Source organism: Perognathus longimembris, chromosome 10, assembly GCF_023159225.1.
Source record: "Perognathus longimembris pacificus isolate PPM17 chromosome 10, ASM2315922v1, whole genome shotgun sequence".
Lineage (NCBI taxonomy): Eukaryota > Metazoa > Chordata > Mammalia > Rodentia > Heteromyidae > Perognathus > Perognathus longimembris.
Window position 1 is genome coordinate 48,570,908 of NC_063170.1, and position 21,740 is coordinate 48,592,647.

Sequence of the window (21,740 nt, forward strand, 5' to 3'; positions counted from 1 at the left end):
GCTTTCAGTTCCCACCCCAGGGCCTTTGCACGGCTGTTCATTGCCTCCTCCTGCAGTGCTCTGCCTTCCTCCTACCTCCAGGTTTCAGCTTCAGTGTCACTCAGAGAGAGACCTTCCTGGCACCCCCTCACCCCATCTTAATCTCTTTCATGGCACCCAGGCCCTCAGCTTCCTGGCATGTGTCAGGAGCTTGTGTGTCTCCTCATCTGGTGTCTGCCTCTGCTGGACAGCTGTCTGGCGGGGAGAGCTACCTGTGCGGTGGTGCTCAGGACAGGACAGGCACATGACTATTGCTGAATGAATCACCTTTCATGCTGGGACAGACTCCAGGTCCTCCATTACTATGTGAGTGCTGAGACAGGAGACTGACTCTGACCTCAGACACACAACTCAGGGGGCATCACACACAACTCAGTGATGAAGTTATGTAATAACACAATGGAATGCTCTGTGAAATCAAAGTTCATGCAGAGGAAAATGCTTGATGAATGAAGTAGCAACATCTTAGGTGGGTTTAGGTTTGGGTTTTTTGAGACAGTATCTCATGTTATAGACCAGGCTGGCTTGGGATTTACAATCCTCCAGCTTCAGCGTCACAGGTGCTGGGGTTACAGATGAACACCACACTGGAGGTTGAACATCTTAAATAAAGGCACCACCAGAGCCTACACTTGAAGTAGACATTGTCTCCTTTGTGTCATCCTTATCCTACCGCTGGGATCTGCAAGTCTGTGAAACCACACACACTGTGTGTTCAAAGGTGGACGCGAGAAAACACAGAACACAGCACCCTCTTTGGGGTGATTTGGAGCACTGCTCCTCTCCTGGGAAGTTGAGCTTTCCCCCTGCAGACAGCATCTGAGTGCTACAACACTTTCCCTTTTGCTATGAGGAAACAATTAGGTTCAAAAGGTGAATGCTGCTCAAAAAATGTCATTGGAGTCCCAGCCTCATCCCTTTCCGTCAGCACTGGATCTGTTGCCATTCAATGCCATCCATGCAACCCTGTGAAAGGTTCTGTGTCAATCACTTCTAAAGCAGCCTATAGCTGTCACACTGGCTTTCCCAGGATGACCGTAAGATGGCGCTTGTGAGAACTGGACCAAGAAGCAGATCATTTCTCAATGAAGCTGGGCGGCTGGACCCAGGCAGGGAGGAGGCAGCTCCATCTAAAGTGTGCACTTTTTTTTAATGCTTCTAAGGATAGTTTCTTAGCTGTGTGTTATCTGTTCATCTTTAACTTTCTATTTTAAAATATCTCAAGTGCGCATAAAATAGTAGAAATAAAACAACCTATATATTATCTATGCAGGTTCCCCAAGAATATTTTAATACTCAATAGTAAGTTGAAGACATTATGACTCTTTATTTTTTGTTTGGTTGTAGTGGGATTGAACTCTTCCTCCTGCTTGCTAGGCAGGCTCCCTACTTTTTGAGTCACACTCCAGGACTGTCTGTCTTTAAAAATCAGGGTCCCATCCTCAAGAACAAATTGATTTTCTTACATTATCACAGAACTATATATCAAAGCCAGACAGTTTAAGGATAAAATAGTACTATTGACTAATCTGTGAGTCTTGTTCTCATTTTGCCAACTGATTTAATAATGTCTTTTAGAGGATTTTTTTTTGGCCAGTCCTGGGGCTTGGACTCAGGGCCTGAGCACTGTCCCTGGCTTCTTTTTGCTCAAGGCTAGCACTCTGCCACTTGAGCCACAGCGCCACTTCTGGCCATTTTCTGTATATGTGGTGCTGGGGAATTGAACCCAGGGCCTCATGAATACGAGGCAGGCACTCTAGCCACTAGGCCATATCCCCAGCCCTAGAGGATTTTTTGTTTCCTTTCTGGTCAAAGATTCAATCCAAGTTTATGCATCAGCTTAGCAGTCCTGTCTGTGGCCCCCTCTTATCAGAGCCCTTTCTCGCTCATGACTTTAACCTTGTCTGAAGCATGCAAAGCTGCCATTCCGTTGAAGCTACTTCAGGCTGTTTGTTTCAGAATTGGATTCAGGGGATGTTGCTTATGAGATGTGTCTCATAATTCTTAAACGTCTCCTTGAATTCCCAAGGAGGATGGATGGCTGAGAGTTAGGAAGCCCATATGACTTAAAAGTTCTTAATAATTAGCTTATGTGCATTAACTGATTACATTTGATGACTAGGAGGATATTTTCTCCCTGGAACAATGATGTGTGGGCTGTTTCTGTGGGATCACAGCAATTATAAAGCAATAATAGTCAGATGTGGTGGTGTATGCCTGTAATCCCAGCTACTTGGGAGGTAGAGATAGGATGGCAGAATACAAGACTAAATAGAATCAAGGGACAATTTGAAGCAAAGAAGGGCTGGAGTGAATGCCTGCTTAGCAAGGGCAAGGCCATGAGTTCAAACCCCAGTAATACCCACCCCTCAAAAAAAAAGAAAGAAGAAGAATGACTATTGACTACTGAGATGTATTGGGCCTTCATTATTCATCCTCTTTACATAGACAAGGTTGCAGGGTACTATGATTCTCATTTTATGGATGAGGAAATTTGGCCTCTGAAGGGGTTTTACAAGTGAGTCACAGCCAGGACTGTGGAACAGCAGAGTTGTAAGCACCCAAGTAGTCTCCTGAATTATCTCTTCTCTGTGTGTAATCCACCAGGCCTGCCTCTACTTCTTGTTGGCCAGAGCTGAGAACATTCCATGACCCACTGCAGCTAGATTCCCAGCAAATGGAAATTACTTTCTGTGTTCTGAAACACCACAGCTTGGCTCATATTTGTCAATCAAAATAATAACCAAAGAGAGATTCTCCAAAGAATAATGATGTTTATTTGGGAAGATGTGAGTACTGCAGAGGAAATACATTTCCATAGTAACCTGGAGCATATTCAAAGAGGCTGAGGCCAAGGAACTTTTCACCCCAAGCTGATACTGGTGCTTGAACTCAGAACTTGGGTCGTTTTGCTCAAGGCTGGGGCTCTACCACTTGAGTTATACCTTCACTTCTGGCTTTTGTTTGTTAACCTACAGGAAAGAGTGTAACAGACTTTCCTACCTGGGCTAGCTTTGAACCCCAGATCCTCAACTCTCAGCCTCCTGAGGAGTTTTCCTTTATACTCAGATCCTACAAAGATCTTTGTAAGCATGAGCAACCAGTGCCCGGCTCAGGCAACATTTTTAAAGGTAAAATGAGCTGGTGGCAAGAGTGCTTGCTTCACATACATGAAGCCCTGGGTTCGATTCCCCAGCTCCACATATATAGAAAACAGCCAGAAGTGGCACTGTGGCTCAAGTGGCAGAGTGCTAGCCTTGAGCAAAAAGAAGCCAGAGACAGTGCTCAGGCCCTGAGTGCAAACCCAGAACTGGCAAAAAAAAAAAGGTAAAATGAAGATCACAAATTTTTTGAAACAATAATCCTTGAACTGTCTCTAGATGGATGTCCTCACAAAAATGTATTTATTTATTTTTTGACACAAACTCTTGCCTCTGCCTTCTCAGCCTTTGGAATTACTGGCCTGTTCCATCATGCCTGGTTTTGGTGGGGGGTGGTGGTGGTGCTTGTGGTGGCTTTTGTGGAAGGTGGTGGTTTTGGCAGTCTTTTGTGGTATTATCTGTCAGGCAAAGGTGTTTGAGAATCTTTATGATCTGCTGTTTACTTTTCTGTTAGCATAAATGCCTCCGTTTTGAGTCTTAGAAATTTCGCATCCAAAGCACATGCGAGTGTGTGAATGGGAGTCCTCAGTGGGCTGTTGCTCAACGGGGCACTGGGCCCTCTGGAAACCACATGAGTCCCAAAGGCTGGTGGTGGGGTGAGGTGAGGTGAAGGTGCACAACCTCAGTGACCGTGATCCTGCAGGCCGGAAGGAAGCCCATTCCTCAGAAGGGCTGTCTCCTCGGGAGGCAGCACTCTGGGCCAGTGTTGCTCATAACATATCCCCTTAGGTTAGCCTTGGAGGCTGTTGACACAAGCATCTCCTGGCCTCATGATCCCTTTACAAGGAGGGGTTTGAAAGAGAAATTCACCCTGCCAAGAGCCAAGGGTGCCATGATGAAGTGTGGCTCCTCCCCTCTGAGGCTCCTGTTGATAACAACGTCATGGAGATGTGGGGAGGCTTTCGGGGGTGATTAGGACCCGGGCACCTGTGACTCACGCCTGTCATCCTAACTACCCAGTGTTAGATTTTAATTAGCTAACCGAAAAAACTACCGCGCCGTCTTCTGGCTGGAAAGAGACGTGTGTACTCCAGAATCCCCAAGCCCCAGCACAGGTCGGAGAGGCAGGTGAAGGGAGCGAGTACGAGGGGGCGGGAGGGAGTGTGGCCACGCCGGAAGCGGATGTAACCTCAGATCCTGGGAGCCGCCCATGGCCCACAGGAGGCTTGGCAGGGCAGTCCAGGATGTGACCTCAGAGAAGGGGGCGGTAACTGCTTTGAGGTATGCCCGTTACCCAGGTAACATAGGTGCTGGGCGGAGACTTAAACAGGAGGGGGCAGTGGGCGTCCACGTGCAGATTCACACAGGGGCCTTCCATGCGGAGCTTACACTCAGGAGGCTGAGATCTGAGGATGGCAGTTAGCAGCCAGCCTGGGCAACAAAGTCTGTGGGACTCTGGTCTCCAATAAATTACTCAGAAAAAACCGGAAGTAGTGGTAGAGTGTTAGCCTTGAGCAGTAAAAGGCTGAATTCAAGCCCTGGGACTGACAGTTTTTTTTTTTTTTTTTTAAGAAAAAGAGATGATTAGGTTGTTGAGGGAGATTAATGCTTTCCTCTGTGAGTAAATTTGTCCTAGAAGTATTGCTAAACCAGGCATGGTGGTGTCTATCTGTAATCCCAGCATTTGGGGAGGCTGAGGTGGAAGGATCATGAGTGCTAAAGCTAGCTGAGGCTATACAGCAAGACCCTGCCTCAAGAAAAAAAAAAAAAAAAAACCCAAATAATAATTTCAAGAATAAAAAATAATTTTAAAATAAATCAATAATTAAAAAATAAAACTTTAAAGTAATTTTAATAAGTAAACAATTTAAAAAATAAATCCCTGTTTCAGGGCTGGGGATATGGCCTAGTGGCAAGAGTGCTTGCCTTGTATACATGAGGCCCTGGGTTCAATTCCCCAGCACCACGTATACAGAAAATGGCCAGAAGTGGCGCTGTGGCTCAAGTGGCAGAGTGCTAGCCTTGAGCAAGAAGCAGCCAGGGACAGTGCTCAGGCCCTGAATTCAAGGCCCAGGACTGGCCAAAAAAAAAATCCTTGTTTTGTCTTTCAGTGCCTGCTTCCCTTTAAACTGCCTTTCTTTATAAATAGCCTATTGTTAGATATTGTGTGAGAGTGATAGAAAAGGGACAAAGAGAGGCATGGCAGGATGAATCAAATAGTTTAGGCCATTGAGGATTCAAAAGTCATGACCGGGACTCACCTGTGGTTTTGCTCTGTTTTCTGGGCCTTGAAGCTATCATGCTATACCCACAGAGCTGTCAGGAGTCTGTATTAGCTGTTTAAATCTTAGGCTCTAGCCCCCATTGCTCCAATGGCTATTGGGACTTCTGTGACTGCAGTGTTGGGGTATGACCAGCATCACAGTGTGCCTAAGCCTGGATGGGTTCTCAGGTCATCAGCTTCCAGTACTAAGCAAGTGAGAATGAGTCCCACCCCTGCCAGACTCAATCAGGCACTCCAAAATTCCTGATTAAGTGGGAGAGAAATAATCAGAACTGACAATTTGTATTTATTATTGAGTCACTACTAGACCTTGAACTCAAGGCTTCCTTTTTGCTAAACAGGTGCTCTACCCCCAACCCTTTTTATTTATATATTATTTATTGTTCAGATAGAGTTTCATGGATTTTTTCCCTGGACTGGCTTGGGCAACAATCTTCCTATTTAAGCTTCCTGCATAGCTGGGATGACAAGTGCACACCACCGCACCCAGGTTTTGTTTTTTGTTTTTTTTTTTAAGTTAATTTAGAGGGAATCTCCTAACCCTTTTTGTCCCAAGTACCCTCAAACTGCAGTCTTCCCAATCTCAGCCCCCTAGGCAGTTAGGATTATAGACATGGTCCATTACATCTGGCTTTAACATTGATTTTACTTAAGAATTGATTAACACTTGTCACAAATTTAAGGGATAAATACTATATGACCCCTATTTTATAGGCATGTAAACAAAGACCCCAAGTGTCCATTTAGTAAGTGGCAGAGTGAAGCCAACAGAAGCTCGTATTCCCTTCTGTGTCCTGCACTACCTGAGAAGGCTTCTAGGCCCATGTGCTGAATAAAGTCCGGAAATGATATTTAATGCTGAGACCACAAGCAGACTCCTCTGGCAGCAGAAGTCAGTGGATGCTGTGTTTCCATGGAGACCCATTCATAACCAAGGCTGTGTTCCGATGTAGCTGAGATGGTGGGAAGCTGCCATTGCTAAAATGAGGTATGTTTCTTTTTATTTATGTCTTGAAACATAGGGTCACTCTTTATAGCCTAGGCTGAACTTGAACTCACCATCCTCCTGCCTCTACCTCCTGAGTGCAGGGACTATAGGCAGGTGCCACCAGGCCAGGAAATATTTTCTTCAGGAAAGATTCTCAGGAGCATTTGCTGAGCTTCCCCAATGTACATTATATCTTTTTTTTTGCCAGTCCTGGGGCTTGGACTCAGGGCCTGAGCACTGTTCCTGGCTTCCTTTTTGCTCAAGGATAGCACTCTGCCACTTGAGCCACAGCGCCTCTTCTGGCCATTTTCTAGATATGTGGTGCTGGAGAATCGAACCCAGGGTTTCATGTATACGAGGCAAGCTCTCTTGCCACTAGGCCATATTCCCAGCCCCTGTACATTATATCTTGTGTGACTTTAGTGGAGTCTCCATGGCAACCTGCAAAGTGTGAGTGTGGCACAAAAGCCCAGGGAGGTATTCACCACACCATGTGGTATGGTGCTGGATTTAGAGGATTGCTCCTTCAAGAGCCTCTGTGATTCTGACCAAGTTACCCAGCTTTGAGGCTCAGCTTCCTCACTGTAATCTGACAGAAACAATGACACGTGTACTCACTGATGCTAGCAGTCAATGGCTCTCTAACCATTCTGTGTATTTGTTTTAGTGCTAATACTTTAGGACTTGAACTCAGAGCCTTGTACTCTCACTTAGCTTGCTTGCCCATGGCTCATGGCTCCAGTCCAGCCCTTTTTTTTTTTTTTTTTTTTTTTTTGAGAGGGCTGGGAAGAGAGCTGGTTAACTGGAGATAGAATCCTCGAACTTTTCCGATCTAGCTAGCTTCCAGCCATGATCCCCAGGTCTGAGCCCCCTGAGTATCTAGGATTACAGGCATGAGCCACCGGCACTTGTTTACTGTCTTTAAATAAAAACAACCCACTTGTGAACTCTCAGGAAAGCACAGGAGATCTGTTCTCTACAACTGCCTGTCTCATCTAGCCTTGGCCTGTTCCAAATCCATCCCACATTTAAAGCCGTTTCCCCTGCTGTACAGGCTGCCTGTGGCTTTGGGCCAGCTCAGCCTCCATGACCACCATGCCTTTGCTCATCTCTGCCTCCCTTCATCTCTCTCTCCCCATCTCTCCTTCTCCAGACAAGAGGGAAGTAGGAATGATTTCCTCAACAAGACATTAAAAAGCACTAAACATAAAGGATAACTTGGCTACATCCAAACCAATGTCTGTTCATCCAAACCCATTAAAGACAGGAACGAGTAAGCCAGAAACTCAAGAAGACACTTGCTACACACCATTAAAACAGCTAGATCTATGGGGAAATGACATGCGCAGTGAGTTCACAGACAGAGACACCAATGGCAAAGAAATGTGGGGAAAACTGTTCCTTGGTGACCATGGACATGAGGATTGAGATGGTAATCAGTTACCACCTCACAAGTACTTAAATTAGAAGAACAGATGAAGCCAAGCACTGATGAGGATGCTGAGATATTCTTCCTGTATCATCTTTGCAAAGTTGGAAGTTTTAAGCTCAAGACTTAATCCATCTTGAATTGGCTTGTTTGGGGAGGTGGGTGGTAAGGGCATTGTTATTTACTTCTTTATTTTTTTATATGGACACTCAGATGTCCTAGTACTGCTTACTAAATTATCCCTCTTTTCCCCAGTGCTCTGAAAGATCATTGATGTGAGGATCACGCCTGTGTGTGTGTGTGTGTGTGTGTGTATGTATGTGTGTGTGAGAGAGAGGGGGAGGGGGAGGGAGAGAGACAGAAAGGGGGGACAAACTCAGGGGCTTGAACTCAGGGTCTTGTATTCTTATTTAGCTTTTTTTGTTAAGGGCTAATACTCTACCACTTGGGCCATATCTCTACTTCTGACTTTTTGCTGATTAATTGGAAATAAGAGTATCAGATTTGTCTGCTTGGGCTGGCTTTGGATCTTGATTCTCAGATCTCAGCCTCCTGAGTAGCTAGGATTACAGGAGTGAACCACCCCACTTGCTGTCATGTCCATGTTGTCTTTGTACTGTTGTGGAGGGTTGTTTTTTTGGGGTGTGTGTGTGTGTGTGTGTGTGTGTGTGTGTGTGTGTGTGTGTGTGTGTGTGTGTGTGTGTGTATGTGTATGTGTATGTGTACCACTCCTGGAGCTAGAACTCCAGTTCTGGGTACTGTCCCTGAGCCTCTCTGTGCTCAAGGCTAATGCTCTACCACTTGAGCCACAGCACTGCTGCTTCTTGCCTTTTCTGAATGGTTAATTGGAGGTAAGGGTCTCATGGACTTTCCTGTCTTTCTTCGAAACGAAACCCTTAGATCTCAGCCTCCTGACTAACTAGTATTACAGGTGTGGGCCAGTGGCAACTGACTTACTGCTATATTTATCTAGCTCTACGTAACTTCATTTTGTCCTAACAATTAGATTTTATTATAGTCCTGTTCTCTTTATTTTTTATTGGGAACATTTTGGCTTTTCTTGGCTTTTCACTCATCCCTATGACTCTCCTTATGTCCCTTGGAACACCCTGTTGACATTTAGATTGCAGTTGTCCTGTTTCTGGTTTGAAGCTTTCTACTTTTCTGTCCCTCAGAGCAGTTGTTATGGGTTTGGGGTGGATGCTTTTTGACTAGTTAAGAGAATTCTTTTCTATACTTAGTTTCCTAGAAATTATTAAAATTATTTTGTATCTATTTAGATGAACTTATAGGTTCAGTATACTCTAGCCCCCAAACACAGGAGGAAATCTATTTTCTTTCAGGATAGAAGTGTTTCAGAAAGTATGCATCTGGCCCACCATATGCTGAGATGCAATTTGAATTTTAAAAGCTTAGAGGTGAGACTGTTAAATGTCACCATAATGTTTTTTTTTGCCATCTTCCAAATTATCAAAACAATTTTGAGTCCCAGGTTTCTTCTCTGCTATGTTATGCTTAAATGCGTATGTGTGTGCACGCATGCTGCTCTTGGGGCTTGAACTCAGGGCCTGGGCTTTTGTGCTCAAGGCTAGTGCTTTACCACTGACCACAGCACCATTTCCAGCCTTTTGGTAGTTAGAGATAAAAGTATCATGGGCTTTCCTGCCTAGGCTGGCTTTGAATCATAATCCTCAGAACTCAGCCTCCTGAGTAACTTGGATTACAGGAATGAGCCATTGATGCTGGCTTTCGGTTCAAATTTTGATAGGAGGCTAAGAGTATATCTCATTAGTAGGATACATTCAACATGCATAAAGGATAGGGTTTAACCCTTAGCATCCAAAATATATTTTAAAAATATGAGCAGTCAGTCCTATTGTCCATCTAATTTTTTTTAATTGAAAGGACAGAATTGGGAGTTATTGCTTTTAGTCCAGTGCTGTCAGATTCGATACAATTGAGTCACTGTTTAGCTTTCTATGAATCAGCTAAATGGTGATATTTAGCAGTCCAGATTTCTTTATCTTGCTTGGGAACAGATCATATAATTGTTTTTCCAAGGTTCTGCATGCAATATTCCCAACAATCCCAGATCTATTAGTATTAGTAACGGGAATCTATATTCCTGCAGTGTAATTATTCTCCATAAACGTACACCAGCTCTTAGCACTCACTGGTTTTGTTTGAGTTTAATAATCAGCTACAGGGGTTGGGAATATGGCTTAGAAGTAGAGTGCTCGCCTTGCATGCATGAAGCCCTGGGTTCGATTCCTCAGCACCACGTAGACAGAAAAAGCCAGAAGTGGCGCTGTGGCTCAAGTGGTAGAGTGCTTGCTTTGAGCAAAAAGGAAGCCAGGGACAGTGCTCAGACCCTGAGTCCAAGCCCCAAGACTGATAAACATAAATAAATAAATAAATAAATAAATAAATAAATAAAGCAAAATAAATAAATAAAAAGGTCTATGTATCGGACAAGAAAAATAAAGTAAAAAAAATAATAATCAGCTACAGAACTTTGCGAGAACCATAGCTCTTGGCTTCCAGATTTATGTGTTGGAACTTTCTGGTCCCAATTTGAAATAGTACCCTCTCATGAAAGTTTGCTAGGATAATTTCTCAAAGATCACAGAACACATTTCTAAGATCACATTGGTACCCTGGACAGTTATTTCTCTTGATCTGGTGGTAACTTGAACTAAATTTAAGTTGTTAAGGGCTCCTTCCTTATCTTGAGCTCAGAGTTTCTCATTGAGGTCTTCTAACATGACCAAATGGAAGTCCTTTCTCTATGAGGAAAATGAGTCACATACAAAACTGGCAGTCAGCTTTTCCTCTGCCATCTGCTAACACTCCACATGCTCAGTTCCTTTTTTATTCATCTCCCTGATTCAAATCTGCCTTAAAGGGACCTTTGTCATTAGCATTTGAATCTTAACTACCTTAAATTTTAGTCTCCTTTGCCCCTTCCTTTTTTTGGTGCCAGTCCCCCAGCTTGAACTCAGGGCGTAGGCACTATCCCTTAGCTATTTTGCTCAAGGCCAGTACTCAACCACTTGAGCCATAGCAAGGTTTTCACAGGCTTTTTAGCCTGAGCTGGCTTCAAATCATGATCCTCAGAGCTCAGCCTCCTGAATAGCTAGGGTTATAGGCACGTGCCCAGAATTCCTTTGCCTTTTCTCGTAAAGATTCAGGTTAATTTTCTGGAAAAGTCCCATCACCTACTAACTTCTAGTCAGGTGCTTGGAGAATCTGAGCTTATTAGAATTCTACCTGTGCAATCCTCCCAGGTCCTCTGTTCCCCCCTCCCATCCATGCTCAACCAGCATTTTCTTTTTTCTTTTTATTTATTTTTATTGTCAAACTGATATACAGAGCGGTTACAGTTTCATACTTTAGGCATTGGATACATTTCTTGTACTGTTTGTTACCTCCTCCCTCATTCCCCCCTCCCCCCTCCCCTTTCCCTTTCCCCCATGAGTTGTTCAGTAGATTTACACTAAACAGTTTTGCAAGTATTGCTTTTGTAATCATTTGTCTTTTTTTACCCTGGGTCTCTCGATTTTGGTATTCCTTTTCAGTTTCCTAGTTCTAATAGCAACCAGCATTTTCAACAAATAAATTTTTACAGTAGGAAGGACAAGTTTAGGACTTATTAGTCTTTCTTTTTGTTGCTATACTCTAAATTTTAGTGTGTTAACTTGGTTTATTTTGAAGGCGAGGTCTTGCTATGTATCCCAGGCTGGCCAAGAACTTGTGATTCTCCTGCTTCCTCTACCTGTGTCCTAGTATTAAAGGTGTGTACCACTATGCCTGCTGATCTGTGGACATGTGACATGTTCTTACACTATCTAACTCTTGTTTTGATACTCTTCCCTTTGTATGGAAGTCATCATCTTATGATTTAGATGATTCTCTTTAAAGGAAGGAATCAGATTGTATCTTCCCCAGCTTGACTCCTGTGAACAATTTCATCCACAAATCAGTGAATAAGCATGATTTCGAGTCATTTGGAAAGTTGTTTTGTGGCCTTAAGATGTTACTATTCCATGGATGCTGACTGCAATGTTAGACTTTTTTTTTTGCATCTAATTCCATTGTTCAATACGGGAGCAGATGGCTGAGGGGGCTAGAACATAGATTTTTGTGTTCAGAAATACACAGCTTGTTTGTATTTTGTCAGTATGTGGGCCTCAGTATTTAACCGATCTGAGCCTCAGATTTTTCCTATAAATAGAGAAGGGCTAACGATAGAACCTTCTCACAGGCTTCAATAAGATGATGTTTGTAAACCCTGAGCACAGGGCAGGCACTCAGGAAAAGTGAGTTGATATTTGCCTGTTCCATGCCTTTCACTATACTGTACCCTGCGGACATGAATGGAGGAAAAACCTTCACAGCCCAATGGAGTCTAGCATCACCTACATGAATCCTGGAACCATCCTGCACCCTCACATTCAGTGAGCTACAGGGTGTGGGTGACAGGGTGTTTCATTTTGAAGGTGCTGCAAGCCAGTGACACCTGAGTTGCAAAATGGGCATGGGGCTTGGTGGTTGGCTTAGAGCTGTCCTGCAGGTACAGGTGCCTTATATGCCTGGTGCTGCCTGTCCTCATCTGTGTGCACGGTGCCCCTTGTCTATATCATTTCTGTTCCACACATGTCCCACATGTGGTTTCTTCACAGTGTCTGATTCTTTGAGTAGTTTCCACACTGTCTTCTTACAGTCTCTACATCTTAGACAACAAGACATGCATCTATGGTCACCCAGAGAGTATGTAGTTGTGCTAGGCGCTCAGAAAAGTCTGATGAGGTAATGAATGAGTGTCTTTGGTTGGTAGTTCTAGCACATGATGGTTGTAGGATCCTTTGGTTAAGTCCTGCGCACGTGAGCACTTCCATCTCCAAAGTGGGTTAGAGTCCAGGCACTGGTGGTTCACACGTAAAATCCTAGCCACTCAAAAGGCTGAAATCTGGGTATCATGGTTTGAAGCCAGCCCAGGAAGGAAAGTCTATGAGACTGTCATCTGCAGTTAACCACCAAGAAGCTGGAAGTGGAGGTGTGACTCAAGTGGTAGACACCAGCCTTGAGTGAAAAAGCTTGGTGACAGCACCAAGGCTTCAAACCTCAGTACTGGCACAAAAATAAATAAATAGGTTTAGTACCTCCCAGTGGGTGGCTGGGAGGGCTGTGATTTGATGCCCAGTGCCTTCAAGTGATGAGCGTGCTTTCAACGGTGGTCATGGTACACACCCTGCAGCTCTGATGGGTGTACAGTGGAGTCCCGAGACATCTGCCGACTCATAGCAGGACAGATCCTGGGGTGTTCCGCCACAGCTACCAGCAGGAGCAGGTTTCCAAACTGGGTACTAATGCTGGGCGAGGTCTCCCCACTGATAAGGGGTTTCTCTGTGATGACTGACAAGGAGGGGGCCTCTGGGACTGCTTCCTGGCCACCCACCTCCCCCTGACTCCTTAGTGACAGCCGTCAGGAATGTCACTGACTCAGAGAGTGCTGGGCTGAGTTCCCTCATCTACTCTGTCACTGTAAAACCTGGTAATTAAGGTTTTTCTCCTGTCAGTCACCAGGTGAAGTCACTTAGAATGTAACTCACACCTATGTATGTCCACATAATAAAACTAGTAGGCAGCTGGGGGCAGATGGCTCATGCATGTAATTCTACCTAATCAGGAGGCTGAGAGCCAGAGGCTTACACTTGGAAGCCAGACAGGGCAGAGAAGTCCATAAGATTCTGTCTCCAAAATAATCAGCAAAATACAAGGCTGGAGGCATGGCTAAAGTGGTAGAGCATTCACCCAGCGAGCAAGCTGAATGAGCTTTTTTCCCCTCCACTTTTATGGTCCTGAGGATTCTATTCACAGTCTCTATATACATGCTAGGCAAGTATTCTACCACTGAGCTATACTCCTAGTGTCATTTTTAAGCATTTGAAGAGGAATTATTTTTTAAAGCTAAAAGGCAACTATTCAAATACTTGAGGTAAAGTGTATGAATGGCTTTCAACCTGGGGCCTTCCTTCCAGGAGTTTATTCATAGATTTCATTCCTTATTTATTTATTCAGCCCTCAGCATGTTTGGTGAATGCTTCTAGGGCTCAGGATTACTGCATTGAGTGGTGGGTAGAGATACAAAGGCAGTTCCATTTTGTTTCTTGCAGCCTGTGGGAAGATGGTGGGCAGTTGGCTTGAATAGGTACTAGTTTAACAGTGAGGAGAGAAGCCAAAGAAGGAGGACTAGCAACACAGCCTTTGATGCAGATGCTGTCACTGGAACCATGGGGAGTTTTCCCTAACATGAGTCAGATGCGGCTCTTAAAGCCTGAGAGTTGGATGAGCTGGCCAACAACTTAGAGGAAGATGTTCCAACCCAAGCTAGGGAAATTGTCCCAGACTGGATGCCACTCTGACAGTCAAGCTTTGTTTGCAGCTTGAAGCGTTACCAGTAATCTCAGAGATGCCCCCTTTGCCATGCATTTCTGGGGCTTCTTGTTCATGCCTCTTTCTTGGAACCCAAGACCTAGCTGGGTGCTGGTGGCTCACACCTGTAATCCTAGCTACTCAGAAGGCTGACATCTGAGGATTGAGATTTTGAGCTAACATAGGCAGGACCTCATATCTCTAACCAATAAAAAGCATCCTGAGTTCAAGCCCCATTTTTTGGCACACAAGCCCTCCCTCCCCCCAACAAAGCAAGGCCTGTCTGAAAGGATTGGCAGGCACAGTCTAGGAGACTGCCTTTATGAAGGATTTAAAAACATACATTTTGGGGGCTGGGAATATGGCCTAGTGGCAAGAGTGCTTGCTTTGCATACATGAAGCCCTGGGTTCTATTCCCCAGCACCACATATATAGAAAATGGACAGAAGTGGCGCTGTGGCTCAAGTGGTAGAGTGCTAGCCTTGAGCAAAAAGAAGCCAGGGACAGTGCTCAGGCCCTGAGTTCAAGCCCCAGGACTGGTTAAAAAAAAAAGAAAAAAAAACTCATACATTTTGGATGTAGTGTCTTGAGATATTGCTAGTGTGTTGACATTGAACTCAAGATCTCTTCACTTCTACCTCTTGAGTGCTGGGATTCCAGGCTTGGGTCACCATACCTGGTGGATTTAAGTGGCTGAGTCTTGTTGGCACTGGTCCCACCAATGCCTGGAGGGGGAGGCTAACAAGCTAGCCAATGTGTCAGAGCCACAGGAAGACCTGAGTGCCATAAGCCACAAGGCCTTAGTCTCTCTTTGTCATCACTACACAGAGATCCTCACACAGTAGGTGATCCATACATAATTGTTAAGTGAGTGAATATACACTTTGGTGGAAAAAGTCCAAGGCTTAGAGAAGGTTTACTAGGAAAGTGATGTCTAAATTGAGACACAAAAGTCAGGAAGTTGCAGCCAAACTACTCTGAGGTTTACTTGTCCCTACTAGGAAGAAACGACCATTTGCAGGTTTCACCACTCAGGACTGAACTACTCCTGCCCCGAAGCTCTGTAGTTAGGCAATCCTGGATTGGATTTCCAGTTCTGTCTTTTCTAGGAGAGGTCCCTAAGCAGTTCCTCACCTCCATGGGCCTGGAAAGGAAGCCAACTACAGTGTTTGCTTCAGAAGTGTGGGGGGAGGGCAGTTCTGGGGCTTGAACTCAGGACCTGGGTGCTGAGTTCAAGGATAGTGCCACTTTTGAGCCACAGCTCCACTTTCATCTTTTTGGCCGTTAAGTGGTGATAAACTTCTGTCTAGGCTGGCTTTGAACACACCCCGCCCCCCTCCGCCATGTAAGTCTTCTGAATAGCTAGGATTACAGGCATGAGCCACCCAGTCCCATATCCTTCCAATTCTTTCTCCCTAAGCTCTCTAAAGCAGAGATCCTGCCTGAGTCTCTTTGGTGTTAAGGCCCATAATGCGAGACACAAAATAGGTGCTCAGTGTCCACACTACCTCCATTTTGGCTTCTCTCTGAAGAATCTCAGCTCCAGGGGTTACATTGCTGGCACTCCATACCCCGCCCCACTGTGCACCCTTGATTCCATTTTTTATCTAGAAACACAGCAGGCACTTCTGCTGTCCTTGGCAGGTGATGCCGAGTATTAACTTTGTTCTCGGGCCCTAGAGCTTTGACCTGGGACGTGGAGAAGTTGGAGTTAGAGCTCCTGAGTCCCTGAGACTTCCAACTTGGTGCCAACAGGCAGTGCCCCGTGTGTGGGCGGGGCCACCTTTTCTGTCGGAGGATACGAATCCACGTGCTGTACCTTTAAGGAGTCAATCCCAGCCGCGCGGGAGGAGCCAGCGGCCTGCGGACGCGAGCGTGCAGCTGCCGCGGCGAAGCCCAGAAGGGAGCCGGGAACCCGGGAACCGGGACTCAGGCAACCGAAGTTATCCGGTGAGCGGAGCGGGGAGGATCAGGATGAGATTTGCGCGGGGATGGGGTGGGGTGGAGGAGGGGGAAGGAGATGGCGGTGCCCGGCCAGGAAAGGGATGGGGGCGCTCCAGATGGCGCTGTGACCCACACCCACTTTCCAAGCTGTTCCTTGCTCCGGCCCAGCGACGCACGGGGCAGATGGGTCCTGAACCCCATACCCCACACCCCGTACCCTCATCCCGTGTCCCGTGCCCCATACCTGCACTCCACACGCACACCTCACACCCCGCACCCCGTAACCCCTACCTGCACCCCTCACCCCGTACCCGCACTCACACACGTACCCCGCACCCCCCCCCCATACCCCATACCCGCACCTCCCTTGCCATCCCTCCCTCTGTCCCCTCTCCCCATCCCTGCACTTCCCGCAGCTCAGCTCGGGGACCGAGTGCAGAGGGACATGGACCCGCACCCTCTTTCTACACCCCCCCCCCATCCATAACGACCCCCTGACACCGACGGGTTGGTTTTGTTCCTGCACCTGCCCGTGGCCCCCACTTCCTGGAAGAGGATCCATAATTTGCCCTCCCGGAAGGCATCGTATTCCTTGTCACACACCCCCCCCCCCACACACAAATCGCCCCCATGTCTGTAACCGTCCCCAGATCTCTTTCCTCTACTACACCCCCACCCACCCACCCAGCAGCCTTTCATCCTCCCCTCCCTGCAAGCTGCCCCAACTCCCTCGCCCTTGGTCCTTTCAGGACCTTTCAGGATTCTGGTCCAAGCACTGTTGACAGCCCTGTCAAGCACTCCGGGGATTGTGTAATGCAGGCTGCAGCGCAGAGCATGTGTGGGGAGGCCACAGGGACGCGGGGAGGGACGGGAGATCTCTACACGGGAGATCTTTTCACATTTGATTCACCTCCTCTTCACCAGCTAGAAAACCCTAATGGCCGGCCGCACCTGACTGGGAGTTAAAAATAGCTTATAATTATAAAAAGAACTGGCATAGAATAAGTACATACTGAGTACCAGCCTTGTCTTAGGCACTTGAAAATAATTACCTGCCTGATTCCCCCAACAGCCTTTTTTTCTTTTCTGAGCTAGGTACCACTGTTAACGCCTGCACCACTCTGAGCAGCTGCCTTTTTACCAATCCTAAATTTTTTCATTCCTCTGGATTAAACCCAGGGCCTGTGCATGCTAGCCAACTGTTCTACCACTGGAGCCACACCCCAGCCCTAATCTGATTTTTTTTTTTTGAAACCAGAACCTTTTACTTACCAGGCAAGAGCTCTTCTACTTGAGCCCAGCCCAGTCCTTAACTGATAAATTCTTATTAATACTTTTATAAAAATCAGAAGTTATAAGCAAATAACCTATACTCCTAGCATAAACTTGATTTGTTGGAATTAGGTCCAGTAGCTGGAGGTGTAGCTCAGTGGTTGAGCACTTTGCCTGACATAGGCAAGGCTCTGAATTCCATACCCAGCACCATAGATAGGTAGAGAAATCTGTAGTTTGGTGCTTAAACCAGTAAGGGGGCTTCAGTGCCTTCCTAGAGAAGACTGAGACCCAGAAAGCAAAAGGAACTTGCTTGGGAGAGGAGGGCAGGGTGTCACAAGTAGGAAGTACTAGGGCTGGGATTGAAAAGGATTCTGGGGTAGTAGTACTTCCTGGGCTCCCTCTGCTTCTCTGGCCCTTTAGCCTAGGCCCCTGGAGATTACCCTTGTCTCCCCCCCGCATCCTGACCACTCTTCTCTCCTGCTTTCTTGGCTGTTATCCAGGCCTGTGAGCACACTTTTCCCACTGCTGCTCTGCTCAGCTCTTCCTCCTCTGGGGATGCCCTCCAGGGAACATCTGTATTCTCTTAGATGTGGCTAAGCTGGCTGAACCAGAAGTTTTCCCCAAGGCTCCTCTTTCCACCTGTCAGTCAAGACTGAGGACTGAGAGGGAGGAGGGGGAGAGAATTGGGGGATGGTGCACTTCTAAAATTGGTAAACCGTGTGTTTCTCAACCCTGCAAATCCAGATTCCCTCACTGAGCTGCAGCCTGATCCCAAGGACAATGGCTCAGCCTAGAAGCCAACACTGGCATGGTGTGTTTAGTTGTTCATAACACAAAGGAGTTAAGTCAGACAGATTTCCCTCTCCCACTTGCTATCTGTGTAGCTCTGGGCAAGTCACCTAACATCTCTGAAGGTCAACTTTCAGTAAGACTATTTGATTCGTAGGGCAGTAGTAGTCCTGAGATACATTAAGGCACAGTGCCCAGCATGTGGTGGTAAGCACTCAGGAAGTGCCTGCTGTTGTGAAGAACTCTATGAAATGGCCCACCTTCTCTACTTAGAGGTGGGCAAGGGAGTTTGTGCCAAGCAGATGTAAACTTTTTTTTTCTCTCTTTTGCATTCAGAAATGCCTAACCTTTGCCTTTGCAATCAGGGGTAGAATTGAGCTTGATTTTTTTTTTTTCTGGTGTGTGTGTGTGTGTGTGTGTGTGTGTGTGTGTGTGTGCTTGTGAGTGTGCATGTGTGTGTATTTACTGATCCTGGGGCTTGAACTCAGGGCCTGGGGTGCTGTTTTTTAGCTCTTCTAATCAAGGCTGGCACGCTACCACTTGAGCTACGGCTCCATTTCCTGCTTTTTGGGGGTTCATTGTATATGAGACTCATGGGCTTTCCTGTCTGGTCTGGCCTTTGAACCTTTATCTGCTCAGATCTCAGCTTCCTGAGAAGCTAGGATTACAAGTGTGAGCCTCCAGTTTTCTGGGTTTTGTGATGTACAACTGTGAGATCTGGGAGAATCTGCATGCTGAGAGTTAATGTGGGAAATGCTATTTGTGCAATTGGAGGTCATTTTGAAACTGGACAGTATGAAAAAAAATCCTTGTCCTTAGAGATGGCTTTGGTTTGCAGTGTGTGTTATTTCAGGCCAGTCATGGGGACAAGACAGGTTATTTTGGAGGTTGGATGGGAAGAGTGAAGATGAGTTTATTTTTGAATTTTTAAAAATTATCTCTCAGGGGCTGGGGAGATAGCCTAGTGGCAAGAGTGCCTGCCTCGGATACACTAGGCCCTAGGTTCGATTCCCCAGCACCACATATACAGAAAAACGGCCAGAAGCGGCGCTGTGGCTCAAGTGGCAGAGTGCTAGCCTTGAGCGGGAAGAAGCCAGGGACAGTGCTCAGGCCCTGAGTCCAAGGCCCAGGACTGGCCAAAAAAAAAAAAAAAAAATTATCTCTAAATAGTTGTACAAAGAGTTGCCATTTAACAAAGCAGTTTTTTAATATAATGCATCTTGATCAGTGTCGCCCCTTTCAGCATTCTCACCCACCTTTGGCTCTCCTGAGTGTATTGTTGTCATAGTCTGATAAATAGCAGAGAGTAGAAATCAACTCCACTGTCTTTTTTTTCTTTTTTTTGGGCGGGGGGGGGGGGTGGGGAGTGTCCTGGGGCTTGAACTAAGGGCCTGGTCTTGGTCCCTGAGCTTCTTTTGCTCAAGGCTAGGACTCTCTACCACTTGAACCACAGCTCTACTTCCAGTCTTTTGGTACTTTATTGGGGATAAATGTTGCCATGAACTTTCTTGCCCAGGCTGGCTTCAAACCATGATCCTCAGATCTCAGCCTGCTGAGTACTAGGATGACAGGCATGAGCCACCAGTGCCCGGCTTCCACTGTGAAATTCTTTCTAAACTCATGGTTATTTTGATGACTAGGTCAATTAGTTATCACACAGTGATGGGATATAAAAATAAGGCAGTGATATCCCCTTATGGTTCTGTATATTGAAAAATTCTCTTAAATTGTGACTTTATTGGAAACTACTAGGGCCCACTTGATAACCTAAAGACTGTTGGATTTACATATTTTAAGATATACATTTTCATACAGTTTATTCTGTGGAATTTAGAAGACTGTAAAACTTTATTTCTAGGGATGGCAACACTTTTTTGGGGGTTTTCTAGTACTGCGACCACATGTGGCAATTTAAAAAAATAATGAAAATTAAATACGATTTTAAATTCAGTTCTCTATGTTTTAAGTACTCCGTTGCCCTGTTTAGCCAGCAGCTCCACTATTGGTGAGCTGGTAGAAGCCACTCTTCCTCACAGGAAGCTCTGAAACGCAGCACTGCCATGAGAAAGCTGTTTAATGATGGGTTCCATTCCATTCTTTCTGTCAAGTCATCTGCTGGGCAAGAAATGGAGTGTGCAAAGGTGGTTTATTGACAGGATTGTGGAGCCTTATAAATCCCCTCAGACTCATTTTGCCTGACTCACTGGGTTTTATTACTCTGTGTGTGTGTGTGTGTGTGTGTGTGTGTGTGTGTGTGTGTGTGTGTGTGTTCAAATCCCAGGGCTGCAAGTTAGAACCATCAACAGATCTTTTTAAAACAATTCCATTCCCAAGCTCTGCCCTATAGCAGTGAATATCACCTCTTGAAGTGAGGCCTGGAGATATGAATTTTTATTTTTTATTTTATTTTTGCCCTAGCCCTGAGGCTTGAACTCAGGGCCTGAGGTGCTGTCTCTAAGCTTTTGTGGTCAATGCTGGTACTTACCACTTGAGCCACAGCTCCTCTTCTAGCTCTTTGTTGGTTCGCTGGAGTTAAGAGTCTCGTGGACTTTTCCTGCCTAGGCTGGCTTCCAACCATGATCCTCAGATCTCAGCCTCCAGAGTAGCTAGGATTACAGATCTGAGCTACCAATGCTCAGCATGAGTTTTTGGTGTGTTTTTTTTTAACCCCCCCATATCAATGTGCAGCCAGGACTGAGAATGGCATTGATTGTAAACTTAGACAACAATCCTTGGGGTGTTTGGAAGACTAACAAGCAGCGAGTAGCTACCACCAGGATAAGACAAGGGTAGTGATGAGTGAGATCTGGAAGAACTAGCTAGAATAGTCTTTTCTGTGAGGGATCAGTTGTCCACATCTGGTGACATTTCTGGTTGTCACAACACATGGACAGGATGCAGGTAAAGCTCTTACAGCAGGCAAGACAGGCCACACAAAGCACTACAGGGTCTCCATTCACTTGGCCTGCAACTGAGGTCCCCACCTGTGGTTGGATCTATTTGGTGTTGTCTAAGCTTCTGCAGTTATGGCCACTTGAAGGGAGTAGCAGCTTTTGTAAGGTTGTAGGCCCAGGTTGAGACTGTTACAGGTTGATAGTCATGTCTTATCAAGTACTCACCTGAATAATAGTTGCCTTTACCTGACGTAGTTTACCAGAAGCTTTGGCTGGCTGTTGACATGGGGTATTTGCCTTGTGATTGTTCAAATTCCAACCCTCTTGTTGATGATGTCTGGGCTCTGGGCAATAGATAGGCCAGCCTCTGAGTATCAAGACAGCAAACCACACAGATCAAGTTCTCTGAATTCAAGACATCTGAGCAGCCCCTGTGAGCAGGGTTGGATGTGTGTGGCAGGGCTGCCTGGCAGGGAGGTCCTGGGAAGCATGACCTTCTCTGCTGTGTTCATTAACTGCCAGTGATGACTTTGAACTTGGGTTGCATCATCTCATTTCATCC

At 45.9% G+C, this 21,740-nt stretch overlaps 2 protein-coding genes across 3 annotated transcripts in view; one reads left to right on the forward strand and one right to left on the reverse strand.

Annotated features, from left to right (window-relative positions):
• Dnase1l3 (deoxyribonuclease 1 like 3) overlaps positions 1 to 21,740 on the reverse strand; it is a 54,217-nt gene that overhangs the window by 26,678 nt on the left and 5,799 nt on the right. For both annotated transcript variants that reach the window (XM_048356042.1, XM_048356043.1), the window contains exon 2: positions 21,404 to 21,545. The gene's annotated coding sequence lies outside the window, so the exon portion shown is untranslated. The remainder of the gene's footprint in view (positions 1 to 21,403; positions 21,546 to 21,740) is intronic.
• Positions 16,110 to 21,740, forward strand: part of Abhd6 (abhydrolase domain containing 6, acylglycerol lipase) — a 49,047-nt gene continuing 43,416 nt past the window's right edge. Inside the window, 1 exon segment of the mRNA XM_048356041.1 lies at positions 16,110 to 16,226. The gene's annotated coding sequence lies outside the window, so the exon portion shown is untranslated.